Consider the following 18,666-nt stretch of genomic DNA (forward strand, 5'->3'; position numbering starts at 1 on the left):
GTTGGTAAGAGCTTCAGTGATTTTTGTTGTGAATTTGGTAAACATGGAATTGGACTGAGATGCACGAGTGTGGTGCTCTGTATCAGAATCCGACGACATGGTTGGCAAGGTAAGGGAAGGCAAGTATTAGGGATTGCTGGAACGAGAAGGCCCAAGATTAGGCTGTGATACCATGTCAAAAAATATTTACTCTGTATATTCAATCATCATCATTTTACACAATCGTTTATTACAATTATATATGACCAGAATAAATCTTCTATTCTAGGCTATACAAATCAGGTTCCTATAATCATGCTCTCGTAGAAAGGAAATAATTTCTTTCCATATATTACAACTCACTCCAACATGTTGTTGTCATTGCAGAATTAATGATTTGGTAGAAAAATTCAATCATTCAGGGATTCTTACAAGAGTAGTTGATTGGATTGTTACCTCCTCAGTGAAAATTGGTTGTTGCATGTTACTCTCAAGTTGGCCGATCCATTGACTTGTTTCTTGACCGCTCAAACATTTTGAAGCAAAAATGTTTATAAATTTGTTGCATCTTAAAACTTTCAATTGTTTCAACGACGGAAATTCCAAATCATGCACCCCCTTCCAAAAACCACTTGAGTTTTGGCACACTAACAAGTATCATACTAGACGAGTATATGTAGGGAACTTAGACTTTGGAATGATGTAATTAGATTGAAAGATTGGAAAAGGAACTTGCAGCGACTTGATCGTGCCATATAGTTTCCAACTTGTCCATTTTCACAATATGCAATATCTCTAAGCTCTGAAACGTCAGCTGTAAAATTCATCGGAACAGTGGTTAAGAAATACCCCATCTCGTGATAACAACACTAACTAGTTTAACTGGATCTACAAAAAGATGTTACATCTTGATTCATTACATTAAGAAATACCGGATCCCATTATAGCAACATTAGTTTAATTAGATGTTAAAAAATAATACGTATAATTTATTTTATCAAATCGTGTCAATTTATAAGTTTATTTTTATAATAATTCTTTATAGTCCTACGGTATATATGACAGATCGTTCTTAAAACTTTTCAAAGTTCAAGAGCTGTCATTCTGCCTTCCCCAATATCCAATAAAACCTCACTCTTTGTTTATAGAGTCCCAACACATACATTGGGAGCACTTGTACAAGCAAGGATATTTTTCAATATGTAAGAATTCATTAGGGAAAATAAATAAGAAAAGACTAGATACACCTTACAGAAAGAGAAATTTTGAAAATGGAAATTAAAAAGAAAAATGAAAACACTTGGATTGCATCTGCATCATACCCCATAATCATATCAATCAATGGGGTCATCCAAGGTTCAGTTATGATAAATAGCTTGTTGGCAGCAAAGCCACCATCTATATTTTGAAAGGATCAGCCTTTATTTGTAAAATAAATACTGAAAATCTTCTGAAAGAAAATTTGCCTTCTATTGAGAACAAAAGTGAAAACTAAATTTATTACTATCCAAGCAAAAGCGAACCATTTGTACTTCCTTCACTCCTTTTATAGTCCACTCCATCTTCACTTCATTCTGACATATCTTTTATTTAAGGATGTTTAGTGCTTGGACATGCATAATAGAAGAAATCACCGAATGCTTGAAAAAATACTAAGGTTTTGCTAGAACATTTTAAAAATAAGGAAACCCAAACAAGTAGATCTATAAATACAAAAACATCTACAAACACAGAAACTCAGATTTAGACAAAGTGGGCAATGACCAACGAGAGAGGAAAGTGATATACAAACACAGAAACTCGAATCTAGCCAAAGTGGGCAACGAGAGAGGAAATTGTTATACAAACTGAGAGAGAGAGAGAGAGAGAGAGAGAGAGAGAGAGAGAGAGAGAGAGAGAGAGAGAGAGAGAGAGAGAGAGAGAGAGAGAGAGAGAGAGAGAGAGAGAGAGAGAGAGAAGTGATTTTGTTTTCTCTAGCATTTGGGAAGGGGTAATTAATCCTACGACCTCAAGCTTCGGCCGCATCTGCCTACTTAAATTCATTTCAGTTAAAGCTAATTACGGATACCCGAGTCAATAACTGATATCTGTAACTGGGTTTTAGGTAAATAACCGTCCAAATTCACCCAGACTTTCGAGTTCAGGACTAGACCGGAAACGAATATACTGCCCTAGTGAGGCACGAATAATTTTCCTTTTTATTATTTACGGCCTCCAACCCCGACTGCCTAGCCCACCATTAGATTAGAAAAAACTGCATCTCTTATAAGTTCTTGATTTTGCCAAGGAAGATGACCATGGAGCATTAATTTATTTAACTTTCTATTCTCTTGCTTTTCATGCACTCATAAATTAATTGTAAAGAGATTTTTTTGAGCTCCTTCCCTCTTTCCCCTTATTTATTTTATTTTTGGCCTCCTCTCTCCTCCTAGTTATTATTATTGTTGTTACTGAAATTTTTTCTTATCATTTCTCTTTCATCCCCATATTGTTTTGAAGAGAAGGAGATGCCATGTTCAAAAACAACAATGCAAATGACCTTTTTATTTCCAAAAAAAGACTCCACCTTTGTAATTCTATCAATCCCTCTCATTTGTGCCGTGAAATAATGTGAAAAGAATATAACAAGATTTAATATTTATATCAGTTAAATTATCTGGTGCTAATTAAAGATGACCTTTTGTTGTAGTTGTAGATATACTCCAACATGGATTTGTGTTTAAATATTTTGTTTTGGATAAATAGTTTAATTATTTAGATTATGTTGTTTCATAGGTTTATAGTTTTTCAAAAATAAAGTCCCAAAATCATCATATATTAAAGGAAAATAGGTATTCAAATTTCAACTAGGCACTTTAACAAACTAGCTAGGACCTTTAATTTATAACATCAAATTTGCTTTCTCCCAAAAACTTTAGGGTAGATTGATGATTAACTAAGTCTTATGTCTAAAATAAGAAAAATGAAATCATAAATCTTCTATTTGAGCTTAGCTCTTTGAACTCTAGATTGGGATTCTTACAGCCAAAAGAAAATAGCCATGTGTACAATTATATGTTATAAGAGAAAAACTTGGTGTAAAAGCTCACGGTCGAATAATATTGATACACTTACCACTTTCTTTGAATATATGCTCCCTTTTTCGGGACGAAATTATTACATTAGTAAAGAAAATATGAATACAACTTGAGGGGATGGGATATCCCATCAATTGCCCTAAAAAAACTGATAAAACAAGAAAATAAACACGACTCAAAAATTGATATCAGATAATTAGTCTGATCCCATAGTTGACGAAAAACAATAAGATAAAAGTTAAAGAATTGTAGGTATAGATCAGGTAGGGCCGTGAAGGGGAGAGTATGCTGTGGTGGTGTGGCAATACATGAGGACCATGCATGTACAGGCAACAACACATATGGCTCATGCGCACATTGATCAAAACAGTAGAAGAGTGAGTCGTAAACTGAATGATGAGACATTTGGGTGGTGCATGCATGGCTGCAATTGAAGCCTAGATTTGAAGTTCAAAGTTCTTGAAATAGAAGACGAAAAATCAAGAAAATAAGGAAAAAAATGCTAGTAAGCCAACTAGAAGAGAGTCGCTTTAAAAAAAAGGCCAAAATCAATACCATATGGGCGGCATGCATGTGGTAGTTGTTACATGTGCAGCAAATGGCTTTTGACAACCATGTACATGCGGAAGACTTCTTTTGGATGGTGGAAAAGGTTGATGAAGAACTGACGCTTCCATTGGTGGTGTGCAAGTGAGATTGTGGAATGGATGAAATACAATGTATTTGGCCTTTAATGGCTTGAGCGGATTAAAAAAAAAAATTTGGAGCAAAAGAAGAGGCTGTCGGTGGGGGTTTCTTTCAAGGGGGAGAGAGGGACATCGAACAATCTCATATACCCTCCTATTTCGCTCTTGGCATTTAAATTGTAACTCCTTGCCCACACCCATGAAGGAAAAAGGAAACAATACCTACTTTTAGGCAGGTCAATCTATCGGTGGGACAGCCTTAAGAAAACCTCGGCAGTTGTTGTTGATCAGCGGTATATATCATACCTTATTAGACCCTTATCCAACCTGTGTGTGTCGTCGATATATATATCGACCTTTTGTGGAGTTGGTACTTATACTTAAGTACCAGAAACTTGGGCTTCATGGAGAGGGCGTGGCTTGATATCTCTGCATCGCATGTACGTCAAGAACTGTCCTGGTAGCTCTTCCAAAAGAGCCTGGACCACAGAAATCTGCCCACCTGCACATACCACACAACGAGTAGGTTATAGTTGAAGTTATAAGATGGGGTTGAAGCAAAAATAGAATAGTTGCAACAAGATAAAAGTAAAAGGAAACTGTTCATGTCATTTGATACAAAAGTCAATAGGCCCAAACAGATTATACAAACGTCAACTGAAAAATGAAGTAGAACTGACTTTTGGGTTGTTAATGAAGGAGCCAAGCTGTTTGGTGTTGGTCAATCTTGGTTGGTCAATGTTTAATCCATAAAGAGTTAAAAAAATACACGGAAAATAAAGGACCAGGACAGTGGTGCATGGCAACAGCAATTCATGCAACATCTTTGTCAGACACAATTTCAGTGTTCAAACCCACCCTTTAATCCTTTCTTCACTCCATCATTGAATAATTATCTAGCTAGGCATTGCAATAAAAAAATGTGGTTTTGTTGCTCTCTCTCTCCCCACAAAAAAGCTCTAACTGTCTCTAAAAAACTCTCCCTCCCAACCTCACGCTGAGAGGAACGAAGTACCTCCCAACTTCTCCCTCCCCTTTCTCTCCTTCCTTCCTCAATCTTCTCCCCATTCTAGATCTTCTCATTCCCTTTCTCCAGTTTTTTAAAAAAATTTCCCCTAATCTTCTTCCTTCTTTTGTCTCTATTTTGTTAAGTCTTAGAGGTTAGTTCTACTGCTCTCTGACTGGTTCCAACCACCACTAGCCCACCATATATAGAATCCCCACCATTTGATCACCCACAACCACCACACTCAGGTACCAAACAACCACACATGTTGCCACTCGCCACCAATGACAGGCATCGGTGGCACTCGCCATACCCCGCCTACTCTCTTTTTGGCAGTTAACTCTCCTTTACTTGCACCTCAAGTCCCTAAAGTGTTTTCCAGTCATTTCATTTCGTTTTCACTTCCATTTTCCTTACCCTAACACCATTTTGCTGGAAGTGTAAACTGTCAATTTGTTTTTGCCAATCCACTTATGATCACCACGTGCCTTATCTTTGATTTGGCTGCTTGCTGATCTACCATCCACCACCACAAGATCAATATTTTGATTGGTGCATGAGGCCCATGCGTCACCTTCCTCAACAGTTTCCATCCTTTTTTAGGAAACAGACTGTCTTCTTTTTTGCTTGAAGCAAACATTTGTTCTTGCTTATTATTCTGAGAATAAGGAAGATGTGAGCATGGGACTCTCCCAACACTCCAAAATAGTTAATTATGGTGCATCATTACCACCGTGGCTCCAAGTCACAAGACCACAATCTCTTAGTTGAATTGCACCAAGAACGACCTTTTATGACAATTCTTTCGATTTTTGGTAAAGACACATGCATCTGGACCCAAGTTTTAGCTCCATGTGTGCATGTGCCATTATATACTTACCATGAACATCTCGCATTGGAACAAACTGTACGATGTCACGTGTAGCAACACGATCTGTAGAGCTCTCTAATCGTTGTCCTTTATCAGTATCAAGGACCTGTCACAAAACCTAAGTTAGATGACAGATTAACACATGAGGATAAGTTCAAGTTCTAGAAACACAATGCCATACCTCCATTTGTCCAAAATCTGCACCTCCCACTCCCACTATAAGAATTGATAGTGGAAGATCAGATGCCTTCACCAAAGCGTCTTTCGTTTCTTGAAGGTCTGTAAGGACTCCATCCTAGAAAAGGTGACAACTTATTTGATTACCAAACGAAGGATTGAAGGTGGAAAGAGGCATCAAATTATGAAGTTAACTATTCTATTTACCGTAATAATGAGCAAGACGAAGTACTTTTTGCTGTTGTATGAAACAGATTGGCTTGCAATTTGTGCAGTTGTTTTAATCACTTGGCCAAACAACGTTGGTCCTGCCAGAGTAACATTATGTAGAGCACTTGCATAAGCAGACATGATGCCTTCAACTCCTTCGACCTATTGAAAATTAGAAGCTAAATGCATTACTTGAGGAGTATGAACATGTAGTTTTCATAAGGATGATACGTATGCTATGCAACAATGAAAAATCACTTGATTTCAATGAGTCTTATACGGTACATATCATTTTCATTATGTTAACAATTGTACAAGGAAGAAAAAAAGCACTGTAAAGTGTAACACATAATATTATGAAGAATATTGGGTGATAACTCGATCCATTTGATTTTCATCGTTTTCATTTACAAAGTATTTTGAAGGACCATAAAGACTTCTAAGCCTATTAATTGCATATCTAAAATTATTGTATATAACAGTTTTTCATGTGTTATGGTTAATCTATACTCGGTGTTTTTTCAACTAATGCTTTTACCAAGTTCTTATTTATTTGGTTGAAGTTGACTATGACACTATTCATAACTAGAAGTGGTAGAGGAAGAAAAAAAGCAAACAAAGAAAAAAAAGATAAATATTAAATTTTTTAAGAACAAACAATGATGAGATAAACAGGTTGAAACAAACAAAAATCAGGGATTAACTACAGTATTGTAGGAGGGCAAACAAGATGGTGATAGTTCTGTGGAAATGCCAATACATGCAAACCAAAATGTTGCATCGGAGACGAAGAAACAATAATTATAAAATGGGCTTCTCTCACCTCAAAGCTACCTGCGCTTCCATTTAGGTTGAAGCAATGTGAGATGGTTCCATCAAATGTTTTCCCACCAAAGCCCCAAGCAGGAAAGCGCCTATCAGAATCATAAAATTGAATGACCTTCCCAACCTCCATTATAGCCTGAAACAAATTCAGTTATCAAGCAGATAATAACTTCACCCATCAACAATAATTTCTTTAAATACAGGCTAACAGAAGGCCCACTTAACAAACCAGAACAGATAAACTAGTTTTTCTCAAAAGCTCAAGCAAGCAAATTGGATATTGAAAACGAGCCACTTGATCAAATTGAGTTATAACAGAAATAAAAGAATGCAATTTAGAAACACGTTTATGGACCAAACTTCATAGAAAATATATATATATATATATATATATGAGCCAAATCAAGATAACAACAAATTTCTCAGGTCAGTGTTATATGTGGGGAGGTAAATTTGAGCGTCAATATCATAATGAAAATACAACTCATGAGCTCGTATAGGAGAACTCGATATGGAGGAGAGGAAGGACATGCCAATCGATCCAAAGAATTTTCCTATACTAGTTTTGAAGTCAATAATATGTTGTTGAAAGCACCAGATCAGGATGCACAGACTCACCTTTTGATAAGAATTCAACTGGCCGGAAGGATCAATGTAGTGTAAAGAATCTGGGTTCTGAGGATTTCCATTTGAGGCTGGACAAATTAAAATTGACTATTCAAATTATGAATAAGACATTCGGGCAAAACATAAATAGTCCTCTAGAAATTACTTACCTGTAAAGTCAACTGCAACCATAAAGTTAAGCTCAAATCCACAAGAAACGTAATCAAGAAAGCTGTATTGTTCCTTCTCACAAAATTGATCCACAAAGAGCTCTCCCTTCAAAACCTATATTGATGAATCATTGAACAAATGCAAATTCAAATAAAACGAATAAACTGAAATATTTTAATAAATTCTACTGCAATTATGAATAAGTACCTTCTTGTGACCATGATGAGATGTTATAGTAAGATTTTCACCACTTCTACCTTCTTGAAGTTTTTCCAGGTCGGCCACTGACTTCTAAAGTTTACTGATATGGTAAATTTAAGAACAGTATCTTCTTTAGAACTAGAGACTAAACTTAGATAACAAGGGAAACAAAGCAAAAATGAATCCATAGATTAACTAAATTCCACTTACCCAAGAAGCGAATGTTTGCCACTGCTATTGAAATCAAAGCACTCGATAATCAATGGGTTATCCTGCAACAAGTCAAATTTCATGCAACACATGCATCTTATTAATCGTCCAAATAGCACAATATCCTACAATATAGTGTGACCAAATCATAAGGTGACAAGTTTACCTTACTTCCAAATTGCTGCATACTCAGGCATAGGGGTTTCCATTTTGGATTTAAATTGTTGTTCACTACTTCAGTCTTGCATATTGGAATGGAGCCTCCACTCTCCACAATTCTAGATATTCTTAGAAAAGGGTCCTAGAATAAAGTGATGAATTTTAAGGATGAAACAAACAACAAATATACATGCATACATAACATAAAGCTTTGCAAATACATACACTTTTAGAAAATATGTCCTTGTTATCCAAGTAAGAACAATGGAGCATCATCTCAACAACCCTCCTTGAAGCAACTGTTTCCTCTGCATGGATGGTGAGTACCCCCAAGTTCCTCAAAACCACATGCCCAATTTTACTACGAAGATTAAGGGTTAAACTCCGATTTTGTTTGGTAAGTACCTGCCATGGAAGAGGGGTAAGGATTTGATGTTCAACAAGGTTAAAAATGGCAGCAATTGCAACATGCTCTCCAACTGCATCGATGGTAACCTAATATCTTAATATCACTTAATTGGGGAAGAAGCTCTCACAATAGTCTTTCTGCTATTGAAGTTTTTAATACAAAAACTCTGAAAATTGATATAATTTTATACTCAATTTGCACCAGCTTAGTGAAAATGCATATGCATTCTCAATGAGCCTGATTGATCCCAAGACAGCATACCTCTGATAGAACACACGTGGCCTCTCCAAGAAAATCTTGATCCTTCAATTTCAGTGTCTGAAACACAACAGAATAGATATATTTATTAAGTGCAACAGAAAAATGGCTCATACAAATTTTCTAAAAATTACAGATCATATGGTAATAGTTTAACATTATGTTTTCCTCTGGCGTTTTGTCTCTAATCCAACTCAGATTTTATCTGCACTTCTCCCATAAGTTGGTTTCTTTTCTCACATGACTATGAATCTATGATTAAAAACAGTGACAATCTTTTGAAAGTACTCATGCATTAATCACAATTGAGGTAGTTGACCCCCTCCACACTCATAGATGTACAAAAAATGTGACTGAATTAAGCAAGCAAACTGTTGCACACCATTCAGCGAGTACTTTCCCATGTCGGTCTTACAAGTTATACAGTTATACGATGCATGGCTGCATCTATATATATTGTCCAAATAACTTAGGCTGACATGAACATACAGTTGGCATCCAAAAGTTGTTTATTATTGTTCTCGAATTAATGTTTTTTGCCAATTCAATGTGTTTAACCATGTATCAACAAAAATACAACTGAACAGGCTAGTGAAAGTATAATGTCATCTAACTAACACATATTTTCTCAGACAAACCAATAGCCAGCTCTTAGTCCCCAGTGTAAAAGAGTTCTAAGTTGCAAATTGCAATATTCAGCACTTAAAAAGTATTGGAAGAGATACTACAGAAACACTTAGCATGTACACTTTTTCTTGTATATTGTTGGTACAATTTAGAATTGGAAAAACATAATGTACAAAGATTTAAAACATTAGATACTCGAGAGTAGAAACTATAATGTACCTTCACAGGTATATTGTGAAATTTGGTATCAACATCATATACATGAAATCTAGAGCAACAATGAAGAAGGGAAATGCGAGTGAGTCAAAAGCAGTCCAATCAAAACAGGAGTTTCCGTAATAAAAAAGAAGTATATCTACAAAAAAGATAAGCACTTAAAATGAATTTGTGAAGCTTACACCAATGGCTGTACAATCTCGAACTGGAATGCAACTGTAACTTTTTCTATCCACGTGGGATTCAAGCTATTCAGTATAACCTCAGTGCGGCCTAACTCCTCTAGTTTTCCATCTATATTCTTCGCATATACCACTGCCATGGGATCACTCTGAACAGAACAATATCTTTTTTAGCTCAAACAACAGTAAGACAATCCTGACCAAAATACACATATAAACAAACTATTGTGTATTGAAAAACTCAAACCTTGATAGCTAAATAAACACCTTTTTTTTCCAAAAATGGTCAACATGAAGTATTAGTTCAGCTCGCTACCCATGTAAATACTACTTACGGTAAATGTAAACCAAACACTACTAGGATGGGAATCCCATGAAAACTATTCATAAACTTGAGAAGAAATAAAAACACCAGAAACTTGGGGTGTTAACTCATTTTCTAGCAATTTTGAGCAAACAAAGATGGCGTCCAGGATTTAGTGATCCAAAGGTTAAGCTGAAGAGATACAGAAGAAGCAAGAAACTCTTCAAATTTGAAATCCATTTCTTGTTTGAGAAAGTCCTAATGGAAGACATATATCCTCTTGATCAGTAAACACAAGACATAAGTACAAACTAATATATCATTAAGAACACCAAAAACAGAACAAACTAAATTATATCACTGAGCATTGTAGTTTTCTTACATAGCCCAAGTACATAGAACGTATAAAAATAGTAGCTTAACATAAAGTGACGATAAGCTCACATGCCCATATCCCCTGTTTTGGTTGTATCTTGGAGTGAAAGTCACATAGTAAAATGTACTTCAACATAATGAACCAAAATTGTGATAGTTATCTCAAAATTTAGAACTGATTAATTCATAGAATTATGTTAACTCCAGAAATATTATACCAGAGTCTTGAATTCATACAAATTCGAAGTGTGGTTTGGATCATAATTTCCAGTCTGTGCTAAGCATACAAAATATATAGGTGATGAAGGTGGACATTAGAGCAGTTAAAGAAATGATTCGGCAAAGGAAAGATGCTAGTATAAACCCTGAGTACACATCACTATCAAACATATGGTTATGTTTAGAGGAATACCTTTGAAATGATGTCACGATCTCGCAAGTTAATTGCTGATAGGGATAACTGCAGCACATATTAAAATACATGAATACATTTTGAAAAGGTAGAACAAATGAGTTAACAGTACAGACATAAATAAAAAGAAACTAAAAACAAAAGAGCCACGCATGCAGATAAAATAACAATTCCAGATGTCGAAATCTCTTATAATACTGATAACCGATCCCATCCCCTGTAAAATTTTTGTCAGGCAATATACTGCTTTGGAGCTTGCCGTTGTTCCACCCATTTCTTTCTAGTAAGGGGTAACAGAACTGCACAATTTCCATCTGTTGGAGATGAAAGAATGGCAAGTAACCCTTTTCAAGAATATAGGTGGCACTTCAACCTTTGGCACTTAAAAAAGAGAAATATTTAACTCCTGCACAATACTAAAAGGCAACATGTTGCTTCATACAACCTCATTAGTCTCCAATTTACTAATATTCCGTTAAAATATCAAGCTCGTTTTACTGCAGTCTTAAATTTAAGAAGTTGGTTACTATGTGGGGTATCAATTTAGTCAATCAAAACATCATCGTTTATCTATGCGCCATAACACATGGCAACCCGACCATGCTATCCATTGCTGATTCTGAGAAACTAGTAATAGGCCAAACATTTAAATGACAGAATATCAGAGGCAACATTGCGCTGCATGCCCCACATGCTTCATTTATCAAGCGGAACTCATAGCTTGAAGAGCGTTACGGATGTAACATTTCAGCACCTTTGAAATACACACAAACCGATCCTCTACCATGCAACGAAAACAACTTCTTTGATAATTTTAAACATATATGTATTGTAAACAAAACCATAACACTAACACGAATACAAAATATTTATTATTTACTCTTTCTGGATTACCTTTTTTCAATCAAGTTTTGTACCTTGCATTTGTATAAGAATAGTATTACAGGGGAGAAACTTTACTGGAGAAGGAAAAAAGCAACCACAATTTTAAAAAAATAATAATCGTATTCATATTATTCTTGTTCTCATTGTATTTTATGGGCAATGGCCAACATAATAATCAAGTAAAATGAGAATAGTAAGAACCTAAGCCAATCTGGGATAGAAAATAAATAACGATACAAATTTCAGCCAACGTGGGGATAAACAGAGTAAAGAATATCAAGAGTCTGAGCCAATTTTGGGTAGATAATAGAGAGCAGCACAGCTAATACAAATGCATAATACAGTTCTGTGTGCGTGTAATATATATATATATATATATATATATATATATATATATATATATATATATATATAAAGAAAGGCGTTAGAATGGCAGTCACTACCTCGACTCGGGTGAAGTGTTGAGGGAGACCCCGAGACCTGTAGAAGAACTCAACGGCGTCGTTGTGGCCGGCATTGTTGTTGGTAGCTGTGGGGCTCTGTTGGACCCCACCCACGGCTTGCTTTCCTCCTTCCACGTCCGAATAGCAGTTCCCCATCTGTCTCTCTCTCTCAAGCCCAAATGAGATTCCTTTTTTGTTTTTGTTTTCTCTTCTCTATTTAAAACCCTGGATTGTGATTGTGGAGGATTGCCTCTCTCTGCTCTGCTGTATTTATTAGGGGAGAACAAGCAGTTTCCTACGTATACGATGGAGTGTTTCCTTCCTTCTTTCCTTGCAAGAACCTACGAAATTGTAGCATCTTTTACGAAGTAGGAGCTGTTTTCTTCACAACCACAACAGTTTTCTTTCTTAGGACTCAACGAAACACGGATTCCCTTGACAACTTTTTTTTCCCCTTTGAGCAATTATGCGGTCAAACCAAAACAGAGGAAAACCGAAAAAGGAAAATGATGGATGCAGGGGACTTGCGCAGGAAGTTGCGCATGAAAAACTGACGGAATCCATGTGGAAAATGATATGGTGCGTTTCATTGGGTTTGCTACACGGTGCGTTTCGCATTCTACATTCGGATTCCCTCCATCTCCGAAGCTTCCCGAGACCCGATATGGGTTTCTGAGCCGTAACCTTCGCATCTCCCTCCTCCATTGTCACTTGTCATTCTTTTCAAGTACAACACTCGCCACTCAGTTTGATGGCCAATATAAGCACATGGAATGATTCCAGCCCATGAAACAGGTTGGGAATTCACTAGCTATAAACATCTGAAATGCATGGGTGCCATCATAAAGGGAAAAAAGATAAGCGTTGACTATAAATGAGAAAGAAAGCGTAAATCTCCATAAACAAAAGGAAACGGAAGGGAAGAGATGATTCCAAATCACTGATTTTTTGGGAGACCAAATTATACAGAACACCTACGGTCTTACCATTACAGAAAATCCAATCATAAGACAGACGAAGAAGAAGAAGTAGAGAAGTGGAAACCCAGCTACCACTGTCGTCCACCACTCACGACAGGATCTTCAAGGTAATATATTATCGAGCATAAGTCATGTTGAAAATGGCCTTTCATAGAAGGGAGAAATAGCATAGATGAACTGACAATTGGTGAAGGTGAAGTGTTAATAGCTTGTAAACGTTCAGATTTTTCGAATCGATGAAGACTGGGCATAGTTTAATAACTTTAATCACAGTAAATAAATAAATAATGATAGCACTTGTAAAAGAACTGACGGGCTCTACCAGAGCCACCGATTCGGATTTAAATTTGGATTCCACAAGTGTCAAAAAAAAATTATAATATTAATAAAAAGTATTTATTTAATCATAAAATAAAATAAAATAAAATAAAAATAATAAAAAATGTTGGAGACCCATTATCAAAATTCTAAACATTATCACGATTCTACACATTTCTCAAGGTTATTGATATGGGAGTAATCTAAAGGTTATTGATATAAAAATAAAATAAAATCTACTTACCCACCAAATTGTTGAGGGAAGGATAAAATTTACTTATTAAATGCCTATTCATAGGTTTTCTTGCTTAAAAAAGTCAAATTAATATTTATTACATTCCTGCATCACCATTCACACCAAGTTTGTTGAGTCTTTTTCTTAAGTAAAATTTGTAGTACATTTACCATTTCCTATATCTCAAAATCGTATAACACTTTCACTTTAGAATATGGGTACAATGTAATTTAATCAAATTACGTGTTGAATGATTGTGTGCAACTTTTTCTTGGAGAATCCACCAATGGATGCGCATGATCCTCTATAATCTTTATGTACCTTCCAAGTCATTAATGTAATGGTTATTTTCATTTTAATTCGATGTGACAAATGAATAGAATAGATATTTAAAGGGTTTGAATTCTTTCTTTCTTCTCTCATTCCTTTGAATATCCAATTGGTTGTCCAAGAGGGCTTTACTTTTGAGCAAATGTATAGGATGAAGTTAAGAGCACTCACAAACCAATTTACAAATACTTTCAAGGTTTCTAGCTACCTTGAAATTCAGGAATAAATGTCATATAATGTGCAATTGGTAGCCCAAGAACATTGGCCAACTAATCGACCAAGTTTGATTGTCCCACATTTTTTATCTGTTTCAAAAATAATCGCAATTGACAAATAGAGTTCAAGAAGATTAAAAGGAAAAAAAAAAGGAGTATCATTGTGATCATAAAAAGGAAAGAAAAGAAAAAAATAATATATCAATAAAGAGCACTTCCGAGTCTTTGACAAGATAAAAGGTATCTAAAGAATTTTGATGGGTACCAAAATGCTGCTTACACTCAGTTTCGTACAAATTTGGAGCCCATGTTCCCTCATCCATACATTATGCAACTGAAGATTGCCTCGTATGCACATCAGGAGCCAATAAATAGGAGTCCAAATACAAATGGATACATATGTTCAAGATGCAAATTCAGTCAGAGGTGTAGGAATGATAGACCAGCAAAAGAGTATCGAGATGAAACTGGCATAGGCACCGCTTCAGCTGGGCAGGCAGCCTGATAATGACGTGTCTTGTCTTTGTGCAGGAAAACATCAGCAGCATATGTAGAGTATAAACTACCCACTTGATCAGTTTCTGTCCGATGTAAATTGGCACTCTCAATTGAGTGCGTACCACCAATAGGATAAGAACCTGATGAAACACCATAATGATAACCATGGTATGGATCCTTTGTATAGGGGCCTGAACTAATAGCAAATGTTGCAGTTGCAAAAGGTACAATGGACGGCGTTTCACATCTAGCACCAAGACCATAAGCATGGTACTCTCTCTCATTCAAGTAGAGAGAATCAGCATGAATAGTCTCTCTTTGTGTGGAGATAGCATTTATATGTAAAAGGCCAGGTTGTCTTAGAAGTGCTCCCCACAGGACCATAAGCTCGATAGTCCTTTCCAACCGAGTAAAAGACCCGAGGAGTCTCCTCTCTTGGTAGAGTTGCCATGTCTTTGTATATAAGACACTGATGATCCCTTTCATAAGATAGCAACTGAAATATGCTAGAATCACCATTTGTATAAGGATCCCTAGCAAGTGTTTCCTTCTGATAACGGGGCCACACTTCTCTTACTCTTTCATGAACTTTCCTGTCACCAACTCTAGCAACCTAAGGAGAGCAGATAGGCAACACATGAGTTGAATGAACTTTAGCCAATCAAAAAAGTTTTTTAAGATTCCTAGCCTAAAGGGATAAATTACAAAAATTTTGAATGGTAATATTTCAAAAGAAACAATGACCCAAACTATCGGAGAAAAAAAAAGTGAATCTCACTTGCTTAACAGTAAATTCTGTTTTGAATTTGTGCTTTTCATTATAATTTTCCTTAATTGCCTTCTTAAAAACACCCTCAAGTAGTGGAAGACAATCTTTCTCAATAGTGAACCGCACCTGAAAAATAATAACTCATAAGTATCTAGATCTACCAACATAGATGAATAAAATTACAATAATTAGATTCAAAACTCAAGATCCAAGAAAGTCTGAGCTGAACAGAGAATGCCCCACCGAAAGCTCTTGGCTCAAGTTTCATGCCACTAGCAAAGGCCGCCTTATAAATCCCATAAAGAAGCTTCAAATCAAAATCATTGAGAAAAATTTTAATCCCAGGTTTGATACCCATCACAACATCCTTTTTACTTGTTGTAACACCTATTACATGATAGCAAAAACAATCTGGCTTGGTTTTTGCATTGCACATGAATATCAAACCATCGAGATTTTCTTTGTTCTTCTCATCACGTTGGCTCTTCTTACTGCCATCATGTTTTTCTTTGATCTTTTGACTCTCAGTACTACCATATGACATATGATGTTTTCCTTCGTTTCTCTCTTTTTATTTGTGCTTTTCCAACTCAATGATCTTCTTCTCTTGGTTAATTTCAGGCTGATGGCTCTTCTCCTTATGCTCTTCATCATTGATGTTCTTCTCATTGCATTCTTCTTTAGAAGTCAGCTTTTTAACCTCTCCTCCACCATTCAATACATGCTTATTATTCTTTATTTGTTTCCACTGAGCCTGTGGACCACCTTTATCTTTTCTGGAGTTCAAAAATTTACTATCAAGAAGTTTCTTTGCAATTTTTGATTCAGCCTTTAATGATTTTGGGGTTTTCTTTTTCGACGACTCTGGTCCAGTAGATGTCTCTGTTTCCTTCCTTTTATAATCTGGTTTCATAAGTGCCTCGAGAAGAGAGTCTGATTCCTTTTTTTTTTTTTTTTTTTTTTTTTTTTTTTTTTTTTATATCTTGTTCTTCCTTCATGTTAGACTTTGGTTTAGTAGGTGCCTCTGCAGGAGTCTCTATTTCCTCCTTTTTTTCCTGTTCCATATTCCACAAACCAAGAGGCTGTCTGATCAAGATGTTCCCCAGCAAGCACGTTAAATCTGGTAGGAAGAGAGAGATAGGAAGAGAGTACCTAGCGAAGCAGAGAGAGAGAGAGGGGGTGACAGTAAAGAACAAGAGAAAATGATAAAGAAAACTATACGGTAAATTTGGTAGAGAAGAAAAAGTAGTAATTGATATTATATTATATATGAATTGAATATATTTGCATCCTCTATATCTATAGTGTCTTTTCTTCTTTTTGAAAAATTAGTTGATTAATTTTCCCTTTCTCCATATTAAAATATTTATGTTTTTGTTAAGAGAATATTGATTAACCATTCTTTTCTATGATGAAAATGAGAGTAAAACTTTAAATTCTAAGTAATTTTTGTTTTAATATTTTTATCAGTAACACACTTTTTTGTTTATATTTTTTTAATAATGTTAGATATAATTATAAGACCTGTAAGTCTCAAGCACTTTTTCTTTTTATAAAAAACAAATAGAATTCATTTTAAAAAGTTGGTGTTTTATTTTATTTTTATTTTTATTTTTTTTATGTGGATTATAGATTTCTCCAACTTTTTAAAAAGGAAGTGAGTAGGATTTATACATTTTAAGACTGTATAAATTATTTCTATTTTTTATTTATAAAAAAATACAAGAAAAATTAGAAAAGATCTTCTTACTTAGCTTTCAATTATTATTTAATCTACCCGAAAACTAACGTACAATATTTTTCAATTCAGAAGTTGTGAAAATTATAAATTCAATTAGGACAATGAATTTGAAGGTGGTTAAAAGTTTAAAAAATGTATCATATGAATTAATGGGATAATAATTAAAAAATTCTTGATACATTGTACTATTTAATATTCTATCGCTGTTTGATATATCTCATTCAATTTTAACTGTCAAGATAGATTAAATATAACATTTAAAAAAAAAAGGTCATATAACACAATATCGGTAACCATATCCAAAGGAAAATACAATGTGTCATTGACTCATTTTCACTTAATTTTCAACTTCTAAGGGTCCCAAAATACATCTTTTAAAGTAAGACTAGCACTTGGTTTTACACAAACCTTCTAAACAAATTTATTTATTGTACATGCAGCAGGAGGACGACCAAAAGTCACACTTCAAAAGATTTATTGTAATTAATAATGAAATAGTTTATGAATAGTAGTGAAATTATTTGAGTTAATATATTCTATTTGATTTTGGAAATTGAGAGATAAAAAATTGAATAAAAATATTAATAAGTCAAAATTTTATTTAGATATAATTATTTAACATTATTTTTGTTATAAAATATGCAGAAATTGTATTATTTTTTGTGTTTTGTTTGGAAGTTTGGAAAAATTATAATGATTAGATAATAATTAGATAAAAAAAAAGTTGAATATTTTAAATTGAAAAGAGTTTTGTCTCAATAATATTTGGAAATTAAATTATAAGAAGTTTTGAGATACAATTTATCTCACAATCACTACAACAGAAGTCACTTTTCCCGGTGATTATAAATTGCTGGGAAAAGTCCAAAAATCCCCACCAAATGTCAATCCCGACGATTTTAAACTCGCTGCAGTTTTGCCATTACTATTCCTGCACTTTGGATATACTGCAGCGGAAGTAAAAAATCGCCGCTAAAAGGTTAGTTTTCCCAGCGATTTAATAATTGCCACTTACTAAATTGTTATTTTTTTGTTGACGGGTGTCGTGCCTGCCAAAATTGCAAACTTGCACTGCCAAGTTGCCAACAAGGAGATCTAACCATTTTTTGGTCTTTTATGAGCTAATTAAGCTAACATATATCAAATCTATAACTTATATGAGCTAGCCCTACGTGAAGTTGGCCTTTTTTTAGTTAATATACGAAATTCATGAGGCATAATATCTAATATATAACTATATACTATATATTATATATAAAATAATTTTATAATATATTTTTTTTGAATTTGT

At 34.8% G+C, this 18,666-nt stretch overlaps 1 pseudogene; it reads right to left on the reverse strand.

Moving 5' to 3' along the window:
* Positions 1–3,080: 3,080 nt before the first annotated feature.
* LOC122318240 lies at positions 3,081–13,501 on the reverse strand (annotated as a pseudogene).
* Positions 13,502–18,666: the final 5,165 nt, after the last annotated feature.

Source organism: Carya illinoinensis, chromosome 8 (assembly GCF_018687715.1).
Source record: "Carya illinoinensis cultivar Pawnee chromosome 8, C.illinoinensisPawnee_v1, whole genome shotgun sequence".
NCBI classification, from domain to species: Eukaryota; Viridiplantae; Streptophyta; class Magnoliopsida; order Fagales; family Juglandaceae; genus Carya; species Carya illinoinensis.